Source organism: Platalea leucorodia, assembly GCF_965183815.1.
Source record: "Platalea leucorodia genome assembly, chromosome: 1".
Classification (NCBI taxonomy): domain Eukaryota; kingdom Metazoa; phylum Chordata; class Aves; order Pelecaniformes; family Threskiornithidae; genus Platalea; species Platalea leucorodia.
In genome coordinates this window covers 148,851,090-148,868,538 of record NC_138823.1, presented here as the reverse complement: position 1 = coordinate 148,868,538, position 17,449 = coordinate 148,851,090, and positions in this window count along the sequence as shown.

Sequence of the window (17,449 nt, the reverse complement as noted above, 5' to 3'; positions counted from 1 at the left end):
TCCCATTAGGGCCCTTTTATATCTATCATGATGTTGGATAACTCATTTAAACACACAACTGAGAGTTCTCCTAGCACGGGTGAGTAGCCTAAATTGTATAAAAGAAAGTGTAACTGCAGTGCTTAAGGACAGTATGTGGTTGCTCATCAATTATTTTTTTACTAACAAAACCCAAAAATAATGAATTCACTGAGGCATACAATGCAAGGGCATTGTGAAATCTGAATAATAAGAGAAAAGTTATACAACCCCAACAAAAAATGTGCATGAATTTCATATACAGTGCATAAACAAAAAGCTGTACGTATTTTCAATCCAGTTTATCTGAAGTCCAGTATATGAAAATTCTGTAGATCCATCCATGACTAGAAAGAAACAAATACTTTGTTTTTATAAATTTCTCCATATAGTTGTATAACAGAAATTTATCAGCGAATATTATGACTGAGGTTTATTTTTTGTAACTTACAGGGTATGCATGTAAAATATGTGAGTAGCGCGGTATAAGTAATTGTGATTGTTTTTACAGGATGCAGGCCAGAATCGTGTATATTAGGCTTATCTTTCATTTACAGTGCTATCATGAAATTGTTGAATGTCTCTTGAAAGCTGCTGAGGACCCTCAGTTTCCACCGTAGAAATTTGTCTTTAATTTCAATATGTATTTTAAAGGAGTATGTAAGCTCTTAAGATTCTTAATATATTGTAATAAACGTGCCTTAAAATATTATTCTTTTTCAATACAAAACAGATGGTACAGATCCATGATGTATACATAGAACTTAATCTAAAGCAGCCTTGATCTTTGTCTGTAGTCCTGCCACAATTTATTTTCTTTTGTAGGTTAGTCCTGTTGCAGACTGAAATCACAAGGCAGAAGTCAGAGATATGTGGAAACCTTCATTTCCACTTTTTAAATTCTGACCAGTAACACTTGGTCAAGTCTTTCGTGTTCCCTTTTGACAAGGACAATGGAAGATATGTCTTGGGCTTTGCATCAGATTAATTTTGGGCTCTGTTGTGATTTCCTCTTTACTTTAGTATTTAAAATCTGCAACAGCAGAAGTTGCTATGCTGTTAGAGAATGACCTTCTGATACTATCTATCAAGTGCACTAGTACAAACTCTAGAAGTATATGGCTCTGATTTTTTTCAGTTGTTTTAGTTCTGATTAATGCTAGCATGAAATCAAAATCAGACCAGCAGAATTATAGTGGATTTGAGTTCACTTATGTATTTATTTATATTCCAGTGACTCCACTTTTAATGCTAGGTGATGTACAGAGATAAAAAAAACTCACAAAATTGAATCGGATAGAGAGCACATTAATAAAATAAAACTGCATTTGCAGGATTTAAATAAACCATCAGTAAAAGCCGTATGATGGAATTTAAGCCTTAACTGAGCAGAGCTATGAAAACTGACAGCCTTCCCCAGTCCATTTCAGGGTCTCCATGGTGGCACGTCTCCCACCTCTCCCTGCTTGCAGCCTCACCGTCAGTAATGCCATAGAGTTAAAGCAATAGAGAGATGAACGTAAGTGTTCAGGTGTAAAAATGTGATAAAACTGCATATATTTTTTTAAAAGGGCTAAAATATCTCTCCCTTGGTTAGCATGACTAAGCATCAGAGGCCACTGTGTAATGGCAAAGAGCACTCTGCTATGTCCACATTAGCAAGTAATTTGGTGCAATAAAAGGAACAGTTAATGAAGTAACCAGTACTGAGGCCTGTACATCTACATTATGCACAGTTCAGGGGATTTACTTTGGAGGAGTTTTAGTTTCGTCCCGTGGACCACCACAATCATCATCATCACGTATGTGGTCTGAAGCTATCTGAGGCTGCGTTTAAGTTAGCTGTTAAGTGTGCCGTGAGAAAAGCAGGCCTGCAGAGTGAATCGCTGGTGCTGAGGACCACATTATATGTGTTTCAGAAGGTTTACTTCAAATTAGATCCCATCTGGTCTTACGTGCTGAATGTCCATCAGTAGCTGCAGTGCATTAGGATAAACTCTTGGAGTACATTTTCCAGTTTAGTTTCACCTACAAGGAATCCAGTTCAGGCACTCTGAAACCCCTCTGCAGTATGAGTCGAAGAGTAAGTGGGACAGCCAGGAGATCTGCTTCCAGTGCACATTTGTGATCTGAACTGACTAGCAGTAATGTAGACGTACCATGAAGCAGCAAGCGCTGTTACAGGCTCATGTGTCCCCATTAGGGACTGAAGTGCAATTGGTGGCCATATGGAGCACAGCCATCAGGTTAGATTTCTCTGAAAGGAAACCCAGTTAGTATAAACACTGTTCTGCAGACTGCACCAATGTTCAGTAAATGAGGACTGTTGGGATTTGCATTGCCTCAAGACACAGCACTAATATAGATGCAGTTGTAGCCTTGATTTTGTGGCAGAACATTTAGTTCTTCTTGGCATCTAAAATGGAGCCGAAGCAGACCAAGCCTCTGTGCTGGGACTCGGGAGGCGAAGATAAGAATTAGAAGAATTTCTGGAGATGGGTCTGAAAATTAATCTGTGTGCAGATGTGAAAATCCAGTACCCTTGCCCAGGCCTAGGCATTTAATGAGATCACACACCAAGCAAATTTGCCCTCTGTAGAATAGCACTGGTGCAGGAACTTCCCTGGGCTGCTGAGCCAGTGTTCCGCCTTCCAGCCTGGAAGATCAGGGGCAGTGCCCCTGGAACGGGGGGCAGTGCTTCATTCCAGAGTTTTGGGATTGGTTTGGGGGGTTTTTTCTTTGCTTGGTTGTTTGGTTGGTTTAGTGTTGTTGGTTTCTGGTTTGGTTTTTTTTTTTTTTTGACTACACAGTTGCCATTAGGTAAATAATTTTCAAAGATCTTCAGTAGCTCATGGGAGAAGGTCACAGGTGTCTAATGGCCTACAGCTGTAGTCTAAACATGTGGTTTTGAGTTTAAGGCAGGCTATTATAGCTGTCATTGAGAAGACAAAAGACTTTCATTACAAATTCTGTTTCTTAGGTACTCTTAAAAAGTCCTATTATGAACTAAACTCGCTTTGGCTATTTTTCAAATATTCATCTATCATTCTTTACATATTATAGGTTTATTCAACAAAATATAAGTGGCCCCAAGAACAATTATAAGTAAATATGAGGAGTATTCACCTCACAAGCAAAATAAATACTTTTTCTGTATCTAGACCAAATATTAAAATTTAATGCATTATATCTTTTAGCTAAGGAAAGGCATCAGTAAATTGGAATGCATTCATGTTCTAGGCCTTGTAAGAGACATCAAGACTATCTGGTAGAAAACTATGTATAATTATAGAAAGTAATGGGCAGAGACAACCGTAGCAGTGTCAGTAATGATTAGTAAGTCTTTTTAATTTTATCTAATGGTATTTTCTTGAATTCCGGGTTGTTTGTTGAAGCTCTAGACTTCAAGTACTGTTAATAAATTGCTTCCTCAGATCGCATTCCCAGTGATTCCACTGAAACCAATCCAGAAAAAACATATTGTTTCTTTAGCTTGGAAAAATTCTGAAGAATACTTCTATACTGAATTAGCAGTCATTAAGAACTATTTTAAAAATACATTGATTTTGATCCATGCTGCTATTTAGAAACTCTTCATTTTACAAATTTGTTCAAGAGAACTTAAGAAGGGTTTTTAACAGTGAAAATGTTGTAGCTCAAACAAGATTTTTGGAATAGTTAATGCTACCTTTTGAAGCATTTTGTTTTGTTTTATATGAGTCTGCACTTCTGCCCTAAAGTTTGCTATGTAGTAATTCTGTTTTCTTCTTTAGTAGTGCAGATCTGTCCCATTAAACTAAAGTCATGAGACCTCATTCACTCTGTCAGAAATGGAGCAAATGATGATTCCTGTACAAGTATTAAGTGGAGACAAAAGTAAGCAGAGAAATGCTAAAGCCAGACACTAAAGTCGCTTTAAAACCGTAGATCTTATAGAGACCTGATTTGCTCACATACGGTGCTTTATAAACTGTTTTTCATAGAGATCCTGATGTTTTTCCTGTGGAAATTAATGGCAACATGTCTGTTGCTTTATAGAAATTCAGGATTAGATCTAAGTACTAAGGTAGTTATAACAAAGACATGTAGGCTTAAAGTAAAACAAAGAACATTCTAATCTGTTGATTGATACACTGTGGCAAGTGTTTAACCAGCTCACTTATTAATGGCTGTCAGCTAATAAACACCACTTTAATTAGTTTAATCAAATACCTTATTCGGAGTGGTGATAGCTGAAATTGTACATGTGCTGTGCAAGGTGAGTATGCTAGAGCTTTCCTAGACACCCAGAGTGTGAGTGTGGTCAGGCCAAACAGATCTCAGAAGTATGAGGTATTTGCTTTATTGTTAATCCCCCCCATCCTCTCAGAGACTTAAACCTTGCACAGTTTATTTAGGAACCTGCCTATTAACTTCTTAAAAGAAAAAAAAACATCCTACATTTGTATGATGTAAAGATTGGTCTCTTTGGAGAGATAGACATATACTTCACGTACCGTGAGCGCTAAGGAATGATCAGTTTTGTCCTTATTACAAGGGAAACACTGATTATGTGCACACAAAGCAGTGTACAGTACGTAGGTAGGGCAGATATTTGCAAGAGGGCTGCATGGCTGTACCGAGTGATGCGAATGTGTGTGCTGCACATGCTGGCCTAATGGTGCAGGAAGCAAGGAAGGAGGGATAATCTCCACTTAAAACAATGTGACAGAGACAAAAGAGAACATCATGTGGGATCACCAGCACAGGATGAATTTCAGAAGATTTTATCTTTGATTAAATGGTGCTTTAATTGTTTCTCTTTGAAATGCGTCTCATTTCTGATGGCTGTTTCTGTGGAGAAGGAACAATGTTGAGTGCTTAATGCATTGGATGGAGAGATCTGGGATGTATCTGTCTCTGATTCCCCGTGTGACTTCCAGCTAATCGTTTCCTCTCCCTGTCTCAGTTTCCTTATCTGTAAAGTGGAGTTAATAATCCTTTCTATTTCCCAGTGTGTAGTGCAGTTAGACAATTCAATTAATAGTTGTAAAACTAATTTAGCTGCTGGGGCAGAAAGTGATAAAAAACTGTAAGGAATTATTCATAAATGTGATAAGCCATCACTGTCCAAACCTGAAGAACAAATGTTCTGCTTCATCTTTTTCCTAACTTCTGTTAACTTACTTGCATCACGATTTCTCTTTCTTTTTACCCAACCTATTTGCATTAATGTAAGTGATATCCTTTCATATGGAATTTTGTATTAGCTAACTGCTAATATCAAACAAAATTAAAGGTGTGGGCCATATTCTCCCTTGGTAGAACACCACTGATTGCAAGTCTGAATTTGAGACCCTCTGAGCTATTGGGTGAATTTGGCTTAGTCTTTGGTGTGGTTTTATTTTTTTAAACCAAATACAATATTATCAGACCATGGACTGCAAACAGTGTTTCATACTGGTAGTAATTTAATATATTATGATTTTCCATTGTAATAAACATACATCCTAAAGACTGCCAGAGTGATTAATTCAAACAAGTCATACACAGTTTAAAGCTTTCGGTTTACTAGCTAGCTGTACAGGCCTCTGTAGAAGTAGACAAAAATCCATTGTGTCCTTAAATTACTGCTTCTCCACATGCAATTGTGTGTATGGGAGGAGGGCTAAAAGCAAGTACAGTATTCTATTAGCTGCATGGCTTTGATATGCAGGTTGTAATAAACCATAATATAGGGTATACTCGTGGAAACAGACTTTCCTTGAAATTACAAGGCTTTACAAAAAGCTTAATTGAGCTATTGCAGGGATGTGAGGGATAAGAACAAGTTAGAAAAAACTCTTCAGAAAGCTGGGAAAATAGAGTTGCAAAATTTGTGATGGAAGCCATTATTGAAACTTTTTCCCCCCAGCAAATGTATCAGTTATTAGCTGTGATATTTTTTTCAGGATGAATATATTATGCTGCTTCATGACACCAGCACAAACACCAGCATACCCTATGTCTACATTTACCATAAATGGTCTAGAAGGCCCTAATGGTGTAGACTGTCAATACATGAAGTGTCTCCTGAGGCAGAGCAGGATAATAACACTGAGGGTTGCTGGATCTGCTGAAGCTCCTTGGTTTCAAGGCTGATTCCATATTAGCCCCAGCCTCAGCAGATGATGCTCTGTAGGAAGACAGAGTTAGGTGTAGCCTCCCATCCATGAAACATCAACTGAAGTGGCCAGGATGCAAAACTATGACCAGATCTAAGACTCGGGTATGCGTCCTACATCACAAGCTGAAGAATGGGGCTTGGTGCAAGAGCCTTAAGTCCCCAGTGAAAGGGACTTGCATCATTCCTGAGCTTTGGGTGACTAGAGCAGAAAGGAGATCACAGCGGGTGGCAGGAGAAAGTCAAGCTGTTGTGCACATCCAACACTTATCATGTCAAGAGAAGGAAGCAGAGTAATCTGCATTCCTAGTGCAGTGGGACAATGCTGGTTTTGTCTATAGCACACAGGTATACAACCTTTCAAATACCTAGTTTGATGAGAACATAGACATATCTCATTCATTGTGCTACAAGTGTTGTGCCTATAGGTCAGCAGATGGTTGTGAGGCAGAGCAGAGAGCAGCACAGTTATCAGGGTCAGCTGATGCTTTCCATTATAGATTTTTTCTTTCCCCCCAGTTATTTGTAGCTTTGCACATCTCCAGCAATTTGGGTTGAAATTGTCCATCTTGCGTGGATAAAAAGATTCAGCTAGTCAATTTTTCCTTCTTGTAAGACTTGTAAATTCTTGTAAAATCACAGATTGCTCATGCTCAGTAGAGAAATTTGCATTTTGAAACTAAAAAATGTGAAGATTCTACTTTCCCTAGCATGCTCAAGTGTCTGACAGCTCCCAGGATTGCCAAGAGCTACCTCCACAAAATAAGTGAGCATCTTCTTTCCAACCTGAGGACACATAGACAAAGCTGAACTTTCTTTATGATGATCTACACTTTGGAAGAGGTGAGGCTGAGCTTGAAGCTGATCCTGTCCTATGTGAAATTCATTGATACCCAATAAATAACAAGCCACATGGAATTCTAGGCTGAGAAATACTGAGAGCTGAGAGTATTTTACTGGGAAACTTATAGGTTGACTGCAAGCTTGCCCTGTGCTTATATGGTTTCCCAGGCATCTCACTCTCGCCGGAGCCCAGCTCCGAAATTGAAAATGTCCAGCGATTTCTCCCACACCAAAGGTGCCAGGACGGAAAGCTATTGCTAGTCCTCACCTTCCCTTGGCAGCCCTTTCACAGCCCCACAAACACTGGGGCTCTGCGCTTGCCTGGCCATCAGTGGACAAAGATAATGAGCCAGAAAAGCATAGCGGAATAGGAAAGCATGGACAAAAAAAAAACCCAACAGGCAAATGGGAGACTGGTAGTCTAAATCAATGACATGGGGATTTACTAGGGTAAGAGTCTCAGAAGCCTGTAGAGCTGTGACTTGTAGAGGAGTCTGAGACGGTGATGGGCAATGAGAAGTGGAGAAGAGGACTGGGGTAAGAACAGGCTGAAGGGACAGCAGAGAAGAGTTCAGGCCTGGGAGCAATAGGAAGAAGCAGCCATTCCAATTAAATGACACTTCCTTTTCAGACACTGGAAAAGAATATAAGATATTTAAGTCTTCTTTTGTCACTGACAACAAAAATCAACAACATCCATAGAAAGGTGTATGTCCCATCCTGTTCCACTCTGCTGTTAGTCCATGCACAGACAAACAACTTCTGACTGCAGATTACTCCACTAACTTAAATGGCAGGTGTCTTTGGAGTAGATCTAAATGTAATCACCTTCTACTGGTCTGTTGTGGGTCCCAGTAAGAAAGTGGTGAGTTTTCTGTCTTTTCAGATTACTTTTCTAAACTTATGTCATTAAAAATTTACAATTGAAATTCTCTTTAATTTACATTGCCAATCTTTCAAAGCTAGGATTAAATTGAATTTACCCTGCTCTCTTCCTCCTCTGTATACATACCTTGTGGTCAGTCTCTAATTTTGTTATTACACATTATATTTTTCATAAAAAGACTTTATATTTCTGGTCCAGGATGGATAGTATTCAACTAATGAGCAGCCTTTCAGTCTTTCTCTTGTTCTTTTGTTCTCTTCTTCTTCTGTTGGAGCAGTTCTACCTTGTATAAGTGAAATATTCATCGTGTCAGTGCGGCTCTGTAGCCCGATTGCTACAGTGTTCACCTGAGATGTAGGAGCCAAGGCTCAAGTCTCTATTTCAATGACTAATTAACTATTTACATAAAATGGAATGACTACAACAGGAGAGAACGAGAGACCCTTCCCTCAATAGCCATTAGATCAGATGACGGGGCAGTTACAAGAGAGGTGTGACTCCAACACATGTGTCAGTCAGCAGTGGGCAAAGTGCAGATTTGGACTTTAGTTTCCTACGTCACACCAGAGAGCTGTGACTACTTGGCTTTTGGCTTCTTGGGAGAAGGCCAGGCGGTTTTGGTCAGACATTTCATTCTTGTCCAAAGTGGTACAAATATTCCTGCACGGAAATTTTCCTTTTTTTGACTAATAAATATTTCATGGCAAAACAGTAGCTTCAGAAAATCCCCACTCAGCCCTATAAATAACACTCCAAGTCATGAGGACTTCTGAGCCTCTTCTCTTTACTCAAGGACTTCTTTCCTTCTGGGTCTATCTGGTAGGTTGAGGTACGAAAACTTAGTACAAAAGAATGATGGTGGTTACATACAAGCAGCTGCATTTCAGCATAATCATGCAAATTGGGTTGGGAGTGATCCCCTAAAAATTCTGTCCTGATATAGACTATTCTATAGAATGACAATATGAAACAAAATACCAACTAAACTTTAAGTTTACCAAAACACTGTGAGGTTTGGGGGTTTTTCCCCCTTGAAAAAAACACTCTAGATAGGTGCATGATCATCTACTGAAGTATAAAAATGAAGTGCATATTTTCAAAGTGATAAAATGAAAGCATTGGAAACAGAAGTAAATAAAAAGACAGCCAGTACACTTCCTGTAAGGAAATGACTTTCTCTTGGTTGTAGCATTGACCTGTCCTTACTGTTCCCAGTAATAGGAACCGAATGCCAGATGCCTGATAGCGTTACTGTTTCTAGGTTGCCTCATCAGAAACAAATCTTTCCCCCTGTGTTTTTTTTAAGCAGGTTGATCTTTCTTCATAGCCCGAGCTGACAGTTTCCAGTGGCTCTATTATAGCTTATGTACAGATAGGGGCTTTGGGAGGGCTTCATCTCCCCTAACCTTGGATGGCAACAGCAAGAGGTCTCTGTCAGACCAAGTCATCCTAACCTCCACTGATAGTTGGCTGAGAGGAAACAGACGCTCTCAGGGCATGGTCCACCTCTCCTGCTCTAGGACGTGATGACTGGATCTTCAGTGCTTAGAAAGGAGTCCAGATGACTAGTTCAGATGAAAACGACAACTATTCTGAGTTGAAAAAAAACCTCTTCTGAGATGAAAGTCTCCCTGTTCTTTGCTATCCTACAGATTTTAGGAACAATGTGCTTCTAAGCACAAAAGTGAAGCTTTTACAGAATTACAATCTCCCAAATTAAAAAGAAAGAAAGAGAGACAAAGACAGAAAGAAAGAAAGAAGAGCTTGAGGCAAGTGCTGAAGAGATATAATTTTTTTGAATTATTAAAAGTAACTGGATTTCTTTAAAAGATTATAATAGTGATATATTTAGCTTCCAACACTTCCCAAGGAAAAAAGAAAATAGGTATATCTGAATAAACATATTCAAAAGCACAGATGTAACGACTTGTAATGCCAATGTTAGCCATGCTATAATAAGAGAAAGAATAAGTGACAGCAATTCATTGCAGTGACGTGTTTTAATTTTGCAGATGAGGACATCCTTAAAATGATACTTGCAGAGTAAGTACTATATGAACTCATAACATTAATAGAAAATATAATTGAAATTGTATATTTCAGCATATGAAATATGAAGTATGATGTGCTTCCCTGAGCATTTATTTTCTATATCCAACAAAAGGTAATAATGCAGAATAATTGGCATCATTTTCTGAATATAATGGGAAATTCTGAAATTGCATCAAAAGTTCCTGAAATGATAGCTTAAGTAATTGGTTTGACAATTCAAAGAAAAAAGTTAAACCTTCTTTTTTGGTATTTTTTCTTTGGTACTATTTCGTAATAGTTGTCTTTTCCATTTCAACCAATCTCTTGGAAATGGCAATTCACTTAATTCATCCAATCTCAAGAAAGCACAATTTAATCTGGGAGCAGAGAAACCATTGAGTTTTATTATAAGCTATTAAAAAATGCCCGTGGTGTGAAGAACAAGATACCCCCATTCTGTAAGAAGTGAATGGTGAGCCCAGGTGCACAAATTCTACAATGATTTGATAGGAATTTTGCTTTATAATTTTTGCTTTTGTGATATCAATTACCCAGTCAAGATTTAAACAGACCACAAAATTATTTAGAATCTTCAAACTTCCGTAGCAATTTGTAACATAACTGTAAGTGCTTCAGATGTTTGAATTTGATCTCAGCTATCATCAGCTAATTATTCAAGTTCATTAGTTAGTAAAATTACAGAAATATCACTGAAGTTACCTTATAAATGTCAAGCTGAATGTCAGCTGACAGCTGAAATGGTGACGTTACTAAAACGCTTCATCTGAGGGTACTTTTTGTCACAATAAAAATGTTTTCTGTCCACTGAGATGGCTGAGACTCAATGGTACCTAATTTTACATGTACCGAAGAAGAGGAAGGATGGCTTCTGCTTTCAAAGGCTGCAGAGGAAACAGTTTTATGAATCTCTGTATGAAGATCTTATGTAGAACCTCTTCAACATTTCAAGTCGAACACTTAAAAATAATTACTTCATATGTAACTTAATATTATGTTTGTGACTTTTGATGAAATGAGATCAATATGTTTATGTTCCAAACTCAGTGCTTCTTTTTATATATTAGTACAACCCCTAATTTAGGGATAAAGGGGTTAATTCCACCCTAATTACCTAATTGTCTGCCCACACTGAAACAAGCAGAGCAGCAGTGCTGCACTTGACTGTAAAGTGCTGGAGTTTTTGATTCTGCTGGCACATTGGAAGGCTTTTGGACCATTGTGCAAATTATAGTATAATGCAATACTCTCTAGAAGAAATAATTATACCCAGCCTCTGTAAGCCAGGAATCGCACACAAAAAACTTGGGCCTTTTAATTTGGTCACGTATAATGTATGAAACGCAGTTCTTCTGAAGCTAATGGAACCAGAGGGAGCATTATGATTATGACTCTCTTAATATATTTTTCAGTTTAAAAACTGGGGTCAGACTTGAACAGAACAAAAGGATGAAGTATGATTTAAGTGCTAGACGCTGGCATACAGGATAATATGAAGTGAAAACCACAGTTAGCATACGAATAACTCCTCAGTGCCATTGCGTGTCTGAATATCTGCTCCATAAGCTGCTGTTTCAATAGCAATGTATACATTGCTGGTATGGCAGGTAATACTGAATCATTCCCTGTTTTTTTGTAAAACTTTCAGAAAGGGTAAAGCACAATATTATTGTGTGTGTGGTGGGGGAGGGGGTCTTTGTGGTTCTCTTTACCATTTCTTTAAAATAAGACATGAAAAAGCTACTTTGTTTTGTTGTGGCTAAGGGGGATTCCAATTAGTTGTGTACCAGTACGGTTCTTGGGTTTTTTGAGTATCTTTTGACATCTTTGTAGCCAGCACTGTAGCAGGTTCCTATATTGCAAGAGGTGGAGGATATATTCTTATTCATTTAGTAATATTGAGTTGTACCTTATTTAGCCATTAGCACTTTTTGAATTTAATAGCAATATGTGGAGAATGAGGCGTCCCAGTTTGGCCCTTTGCAAGGGAGGGGTGCATTCAAGCCTCTGAAAGTGCAAAAAAAGCAGCAATGTTTCAAAGAGTACAAACAGGACATGAAGGCAACGTGACACACTGGCCTCTGAACCTAAACCTGCGGTATTATCGTGCCATGCGTGATATATGCAAGATGCCAGTAATCCCAAAAGGCAGCTGAAATTTCCACGCAGTAAGAACATTTTTATGATATGTGATTCTCAAAATCAGTGAAATTACAGTGAAATATGTCTAAATTCCAATTCCTAAGACAAAAGAGGGGAAGAAACAGAACTCTGCGCTTCACAGGAGGGGCAGTCTCAGGCAAATTTCAGGTTATTCCATTTCATTCTCACAGATGCTGAGCAATTAATCCATACCTTTAATCATAATATAATGAGAGAGATCAGGAGATAGTAGGAGATACAGTGTTCCTGGAGAAACAGAAGGTTCTTAAAACATTCGTTGATGCTCTCTGTGTATCCAGTGGCAATCAGAAAACCTCCACGTTGAATACAGGTTTACTGAAAGGGAACCCACTCCTAAAGACGGCATTTTAGAGGCATAGTGCTGATGAGCTGGCTCCTGGCTACTGTGGCCAGAAGACACCTCAGAGCATGCCTAAGGCTGTGATTCCCAGATAAACTAACCCTCCCTGCCTCCTCTCCTCTCTCTTATGCTGGTGTTGGTGCTCATCTGATCCACAGCATGCCACTTCATGGACTTAAACAAGCAGAAAAATCATTGTTTTCTTGAACTGGATCACCCCAGGTTGAGACAGGCAGCAGTGGTAGCACAAGGGAGGGAAAGGGGAACAGGCATGGAGGGATGAAGGGTGCAGAGTTGCTAAATTGTGATGAAACTGCAGCATAAGTGAAAGTTAAGACAAAAGATTGGTGGTGACATATTTTATACTTGCAATTACAGAATCACAGAATGGTTGCGGTTGGAAGGGATCTCTGGAAGTCATCTGGTCCAACCCCTCTGCTCGAGCAGGGCCACCTAGAGCCAGTTGCCCAGCAACATGTCCAGAAGGCTGCTGAATATTTCCAAGGAGGCTTTTCTTCTGTAATTATGTCAAGAATAAAATTGTTATTTTCATATTAAGCTTTCTAGGGGTAAAGTCAGCTCATGTGAAGTTGACAGATAGATAGTATGTTGCTTCCCTGACAGGAAGGAGTATGGCCAAGTGGTCTTAAAAGAAATGCTCTGAACGCCTTCAAAAACAGCGCAGATTTGGGACTCACAGAAGTTGGGTTTCCCCTCACATGGAAAAGTACTGACAACTGAGTACTCCAATTTCACTTCAGGAAAACTGTTCCCAAGGATCTAGATTTTAATCCAGACAACGATGCTCAGGAACCCTAAATCAAGTCCTTCTCTACCACCAGCAATTGTCCCTGCAAGTACAATTAGCCCTGCTGCTGGTTGAGCAGAAATTGAGCCCAAGGGGCTGACCTTGCAAAACAACATCCCTCCTAGTAGGTAGGGTAAGTGTTGGTGTTGGCATCCACAGATGTCGATGAAGTGAGCCTCCTCTACGGAGAAGGGGAGTGCATCAGGGAGGTTTTTTTTTAAACTGTCTTTAAAGGTTGTGTGTCATCCAGAGAGGCATGCAAAATGGATTGTCTGATTCCAGCCTGAAAGGGGAAGACTTGACAGTTTTTAACAAAGTGATAGCAGACCAAGTCATAGATTATAAACTGTTTAAGATGGTTGTATTGGACAGTCATCCATCATACCTGAAATGCCTTGTCTGAAATTCAGAGAACTCAAAAATTTAATAATTTGAATAATGTAAATCATCTCATAAACTAGATGACTTTTTAGAAAGTGACTAAAAGGGTTGAGGATTAAAATGCATTAGTAAACCTAATTGGTGTGGATCAGGTCTGCAAGGCTTTTGACAATGATATGAAGAAGCAGCTTGAAGTTAAGCTCACAAAAGTCAACAGTTAAGGCTTTTCTGTACATGAAAAACAGAGTCCTTCACTGAGCAAAGAGGGCCGGGGTAGGGCAGTGACTATGGCCAGACCGCACCACGTGCCAGGATGAGGACCCTCCTGGCAGGCATAACGCAGCGCCTCTTGGCAGGAGGCAAACATGGAGAGAGCGAGCACGTGATACCAGATAAGCCCATATTGTCACAGTGGCACAGTTGGCAAAGGCTTGTGCCCTGTTTGCCAGAAGATACTGATTCTTGTTCCTGACTGCCATTAACTTGTACGGCCAATTTATTCTAACCTCTCAATGTCTGTTTTCCCCATCTGCTGAAAATCAGTTAATTAACAAGTCAGCTATAATTTGTTCCATGCTTTAAAAAGCTAATATGATCTATAAATGTCAAATAATACTAGTAACTTCCTTTGGGATACTTTATAAAACTTTTCCTAAAATAACAGGTTCTGCCTAGGAAAGGACACGTGTCCCAGTAGCTAAAACTTTGAGTTTCTCTCAGCAGAACAAGGCCCAGCAGGCAAAATGTCCATTCTGGAAAGGGCCAGAATGTTGGAAATGTCTCCCTGTCAGGAAGCTAAGAATGCCCAAAATAGTCATTTCTAGCCTTAGAGGTGGAGGTGCAGGGTTTCATTTCATTCAGACATTAGGGCTGCCTGGGGCTTGCTCCCTCTTTTCCCTCTTCCCATTGCAGCAGTTTCCCATGGTGTGGTCGTCTGCTGTGCACTGAGGTCTGCCTGTGCCTGGCTCCATACGTTCCCAGTGCTCCCCTCCTTTTGGGCTATGACCTTTCCTTTAAACCATTCATTTTCATTTCCAAGGCAAAAATGTTTTTACCAAGGCCAGTGTAAGTAGATCCCAAGTCATCCAAGCAGTCTCATGTTCTTTGGGCAAAATTCTCCTCAATTAGAGTTGTTCTCCTGAGTGAAAATCAGAAGAACCAGTCCTCAGGTGTCATTATTCACATTTTCTTCTCTCTAGGTACCAGCTTGAAGTAGTTTTACCATAGAATAGCTATTTTTCAGGTAGTTCTTTTTATCTGAATGTTTTTCAAGTGCACTTCTAGTCTGGTGATAAATATATCATCAATGACACTTTCCTTCTCCTCAGTTCCCTCCTTTGTGTACATTTGGTGTGATGACTCTCTACTGAAGTGGTTAAAATATTGTTACAGTGCTTCACTACTACATGCAACACAGAGCTAATCTTTCCGAAAGGACTGCGTGTGCGACCAGAACTCTTTACTGTGGTCCAACCCAGTCAGTTGACCAGGTTAAGTCAATGAGGGTATCATTCATGCTGCTGAACTTTTAGTACCGGAGATGATAACGAAAAAAAAAAAAAAATCCACAAATTGGAAGCTGAGTTCTGAGATTGATTGTTACTTGTAAACTTGACAAATTTCACCTGGAAATCATGGAAAATATATCTGCATATTTATGGACAATTTTCAGGATAAGATTTTAAAAAACAAAATTTTCCACTCCTGTGGAAATCAGTTATGAAACTCTCCAGGACAGTGGTGGAGCTTTTAGAAACCGGAGTTTTAACTGGTTCAGCCATCAAACTTAATCCCCTTATGTTCATGTTATTTACACGGCTGTAAATTTTCACCTAGATCCTATATTCACCTTACATTTAACGTATCTATCCACTTTGTTAGACTGTTGCCTAAAATTGTTAAAGCATAGTTCTTAAAACACTTAAACATGGGAATAATCTCAGAGCTGCAGAGAAATTACTTTCTCCTATAAATTGCTAACTGCTATTGTAATGATTTTTTTCTCTTTTCAGTTTTTAGTATTACTATATTAGTAATTACTATTTAAGTATCACTACTATTATTAACTAACAAGTGGTGCGGTAGTTGGAAGAACATTAAGAATTTCGTATATAATTTCCTTGTGTACCAGCTGGGATGCTCTAAAGCTGGACAGCAGGTACTGTCAGGGAACGGTGCCTTGGGGACGGTGTCTGTGATGCTCCTAAAATGTAAGGAAGAGCTGAGCAGTGTAGCTCTCTGCATATGGAAAAGAGGGGGTTGCATTTCCCTCTCCAGCTTGTTAGGGCTAACCACAGCATGGACCATTCCTTTATCATACCCTATGCTCTCTGACGTGCAAATACTATTTGCTTCATAGAAACCAAATTAATACACAAAAAATTACATGTATTTTTAAATAGTTCTTCATGCAAAACATATTCAGACTTGGCTTTTTTCCTGCCTTTCCTTAGAGACTGTTAGAAGCAACAATATTTCAGACTTATTGAAATCCCTGGAGAAATATATCTTTCTCCTTGAGAGATTTGTTTCAAGCTAATACTACTTTCTGCCAGTGAACGTGACGAAGGACAGAGCCAAGAGGAATCTGGTAACTGATAGAAAATATCCCAGTAATGGATGAGAAAGCAAATTAATAAAATACTGACATGATAAGTCATACAAATTGTTTCTTTGCTCTGAGCGAAAAGGGAGACATGACTCGCTATCTGACAGAGTAGGTCACTTTGATGACATACTTCATGAGACCTGCTGTCCCAGCAGAAGCTATTTGATTTCGTTTATAAGGTAATGCTTGTTTCAGAAGATCTGTCTCATTCATGCTTTCTCTGCTATTTCTTTTTAAATATCTAATCTAATGCCTACACCTCCAAAGTAATTTTCTTGTCGCAAAGAGCGTGCAGAAGAGGAAAGAAAACACCTACTGCTTCCTCCCTCCCTTTTCATTGTATTATTTACTTGTCTCTCCTTCATTTCCCTTTTTGTCAGCTCTTTCCTGCAACAGTCCTTCTTCTGTCTGGCTGGTGTATTTGTGTATGTGTGTCTGCATAGTTGTGCAAGCAATAAATGACAAGGAGTAATATTTTCTTGTAATTTTTTTTTAATGGTGTCTTCACACTATTCTTTGGTAGTCAGATAACAATCCTGAAAAATAGATTCTGCCTGCCAGTTAGCAAAAAGAGCTGATGTGTCTCCCATGTAGAAGAATGGCTAAAGACTCTCCTTTGCAATATGCAGCAGCCAAAATAACAGGGAAGAGGACACACAAATATCAGGTTACATGGCTATGTTTGCTGGAGTTTTCTCTGCTTTGGAAATAGAAGAGACCTCACAATCTGCCACAGGTTTTCTTCCCTCCCCTGCTTTCCCAGCAGGAACCTGAACAGAAACCATGTGGTCTGCAAACTGTGAAAAGCATGGAAATGGTTTCCTTCCCCATCACAAATATTTAAGAATGTCTGACTTTTATTTTTGTTTTGACAGTTTTCTGTCAGTAAATATTGGTTTTAATGAAAAGTAGGGTCTGCAACAGTAAGCGTGGTGTTGGTCCAGTGTCACCAATACTCTGCTTATTGTATCCAGCACAGCCTTTAGGCCTCGGAGCCCTTCCCTACCACGGGGCAGAAGTTTGAGACATTTCTTAAGCCTGAGCTCAAATCAAAATATAGTTGTTCGAGGAACCGAAAAAACACACTGGAACGCATGAATATTTCATTCGTAGACAGTCTTTATTGCTCCTTGCTTCAAAACAAAACAAAGCCTCTTGGCTTCCTCATTGTGTTCTTCAATGTAGGATGG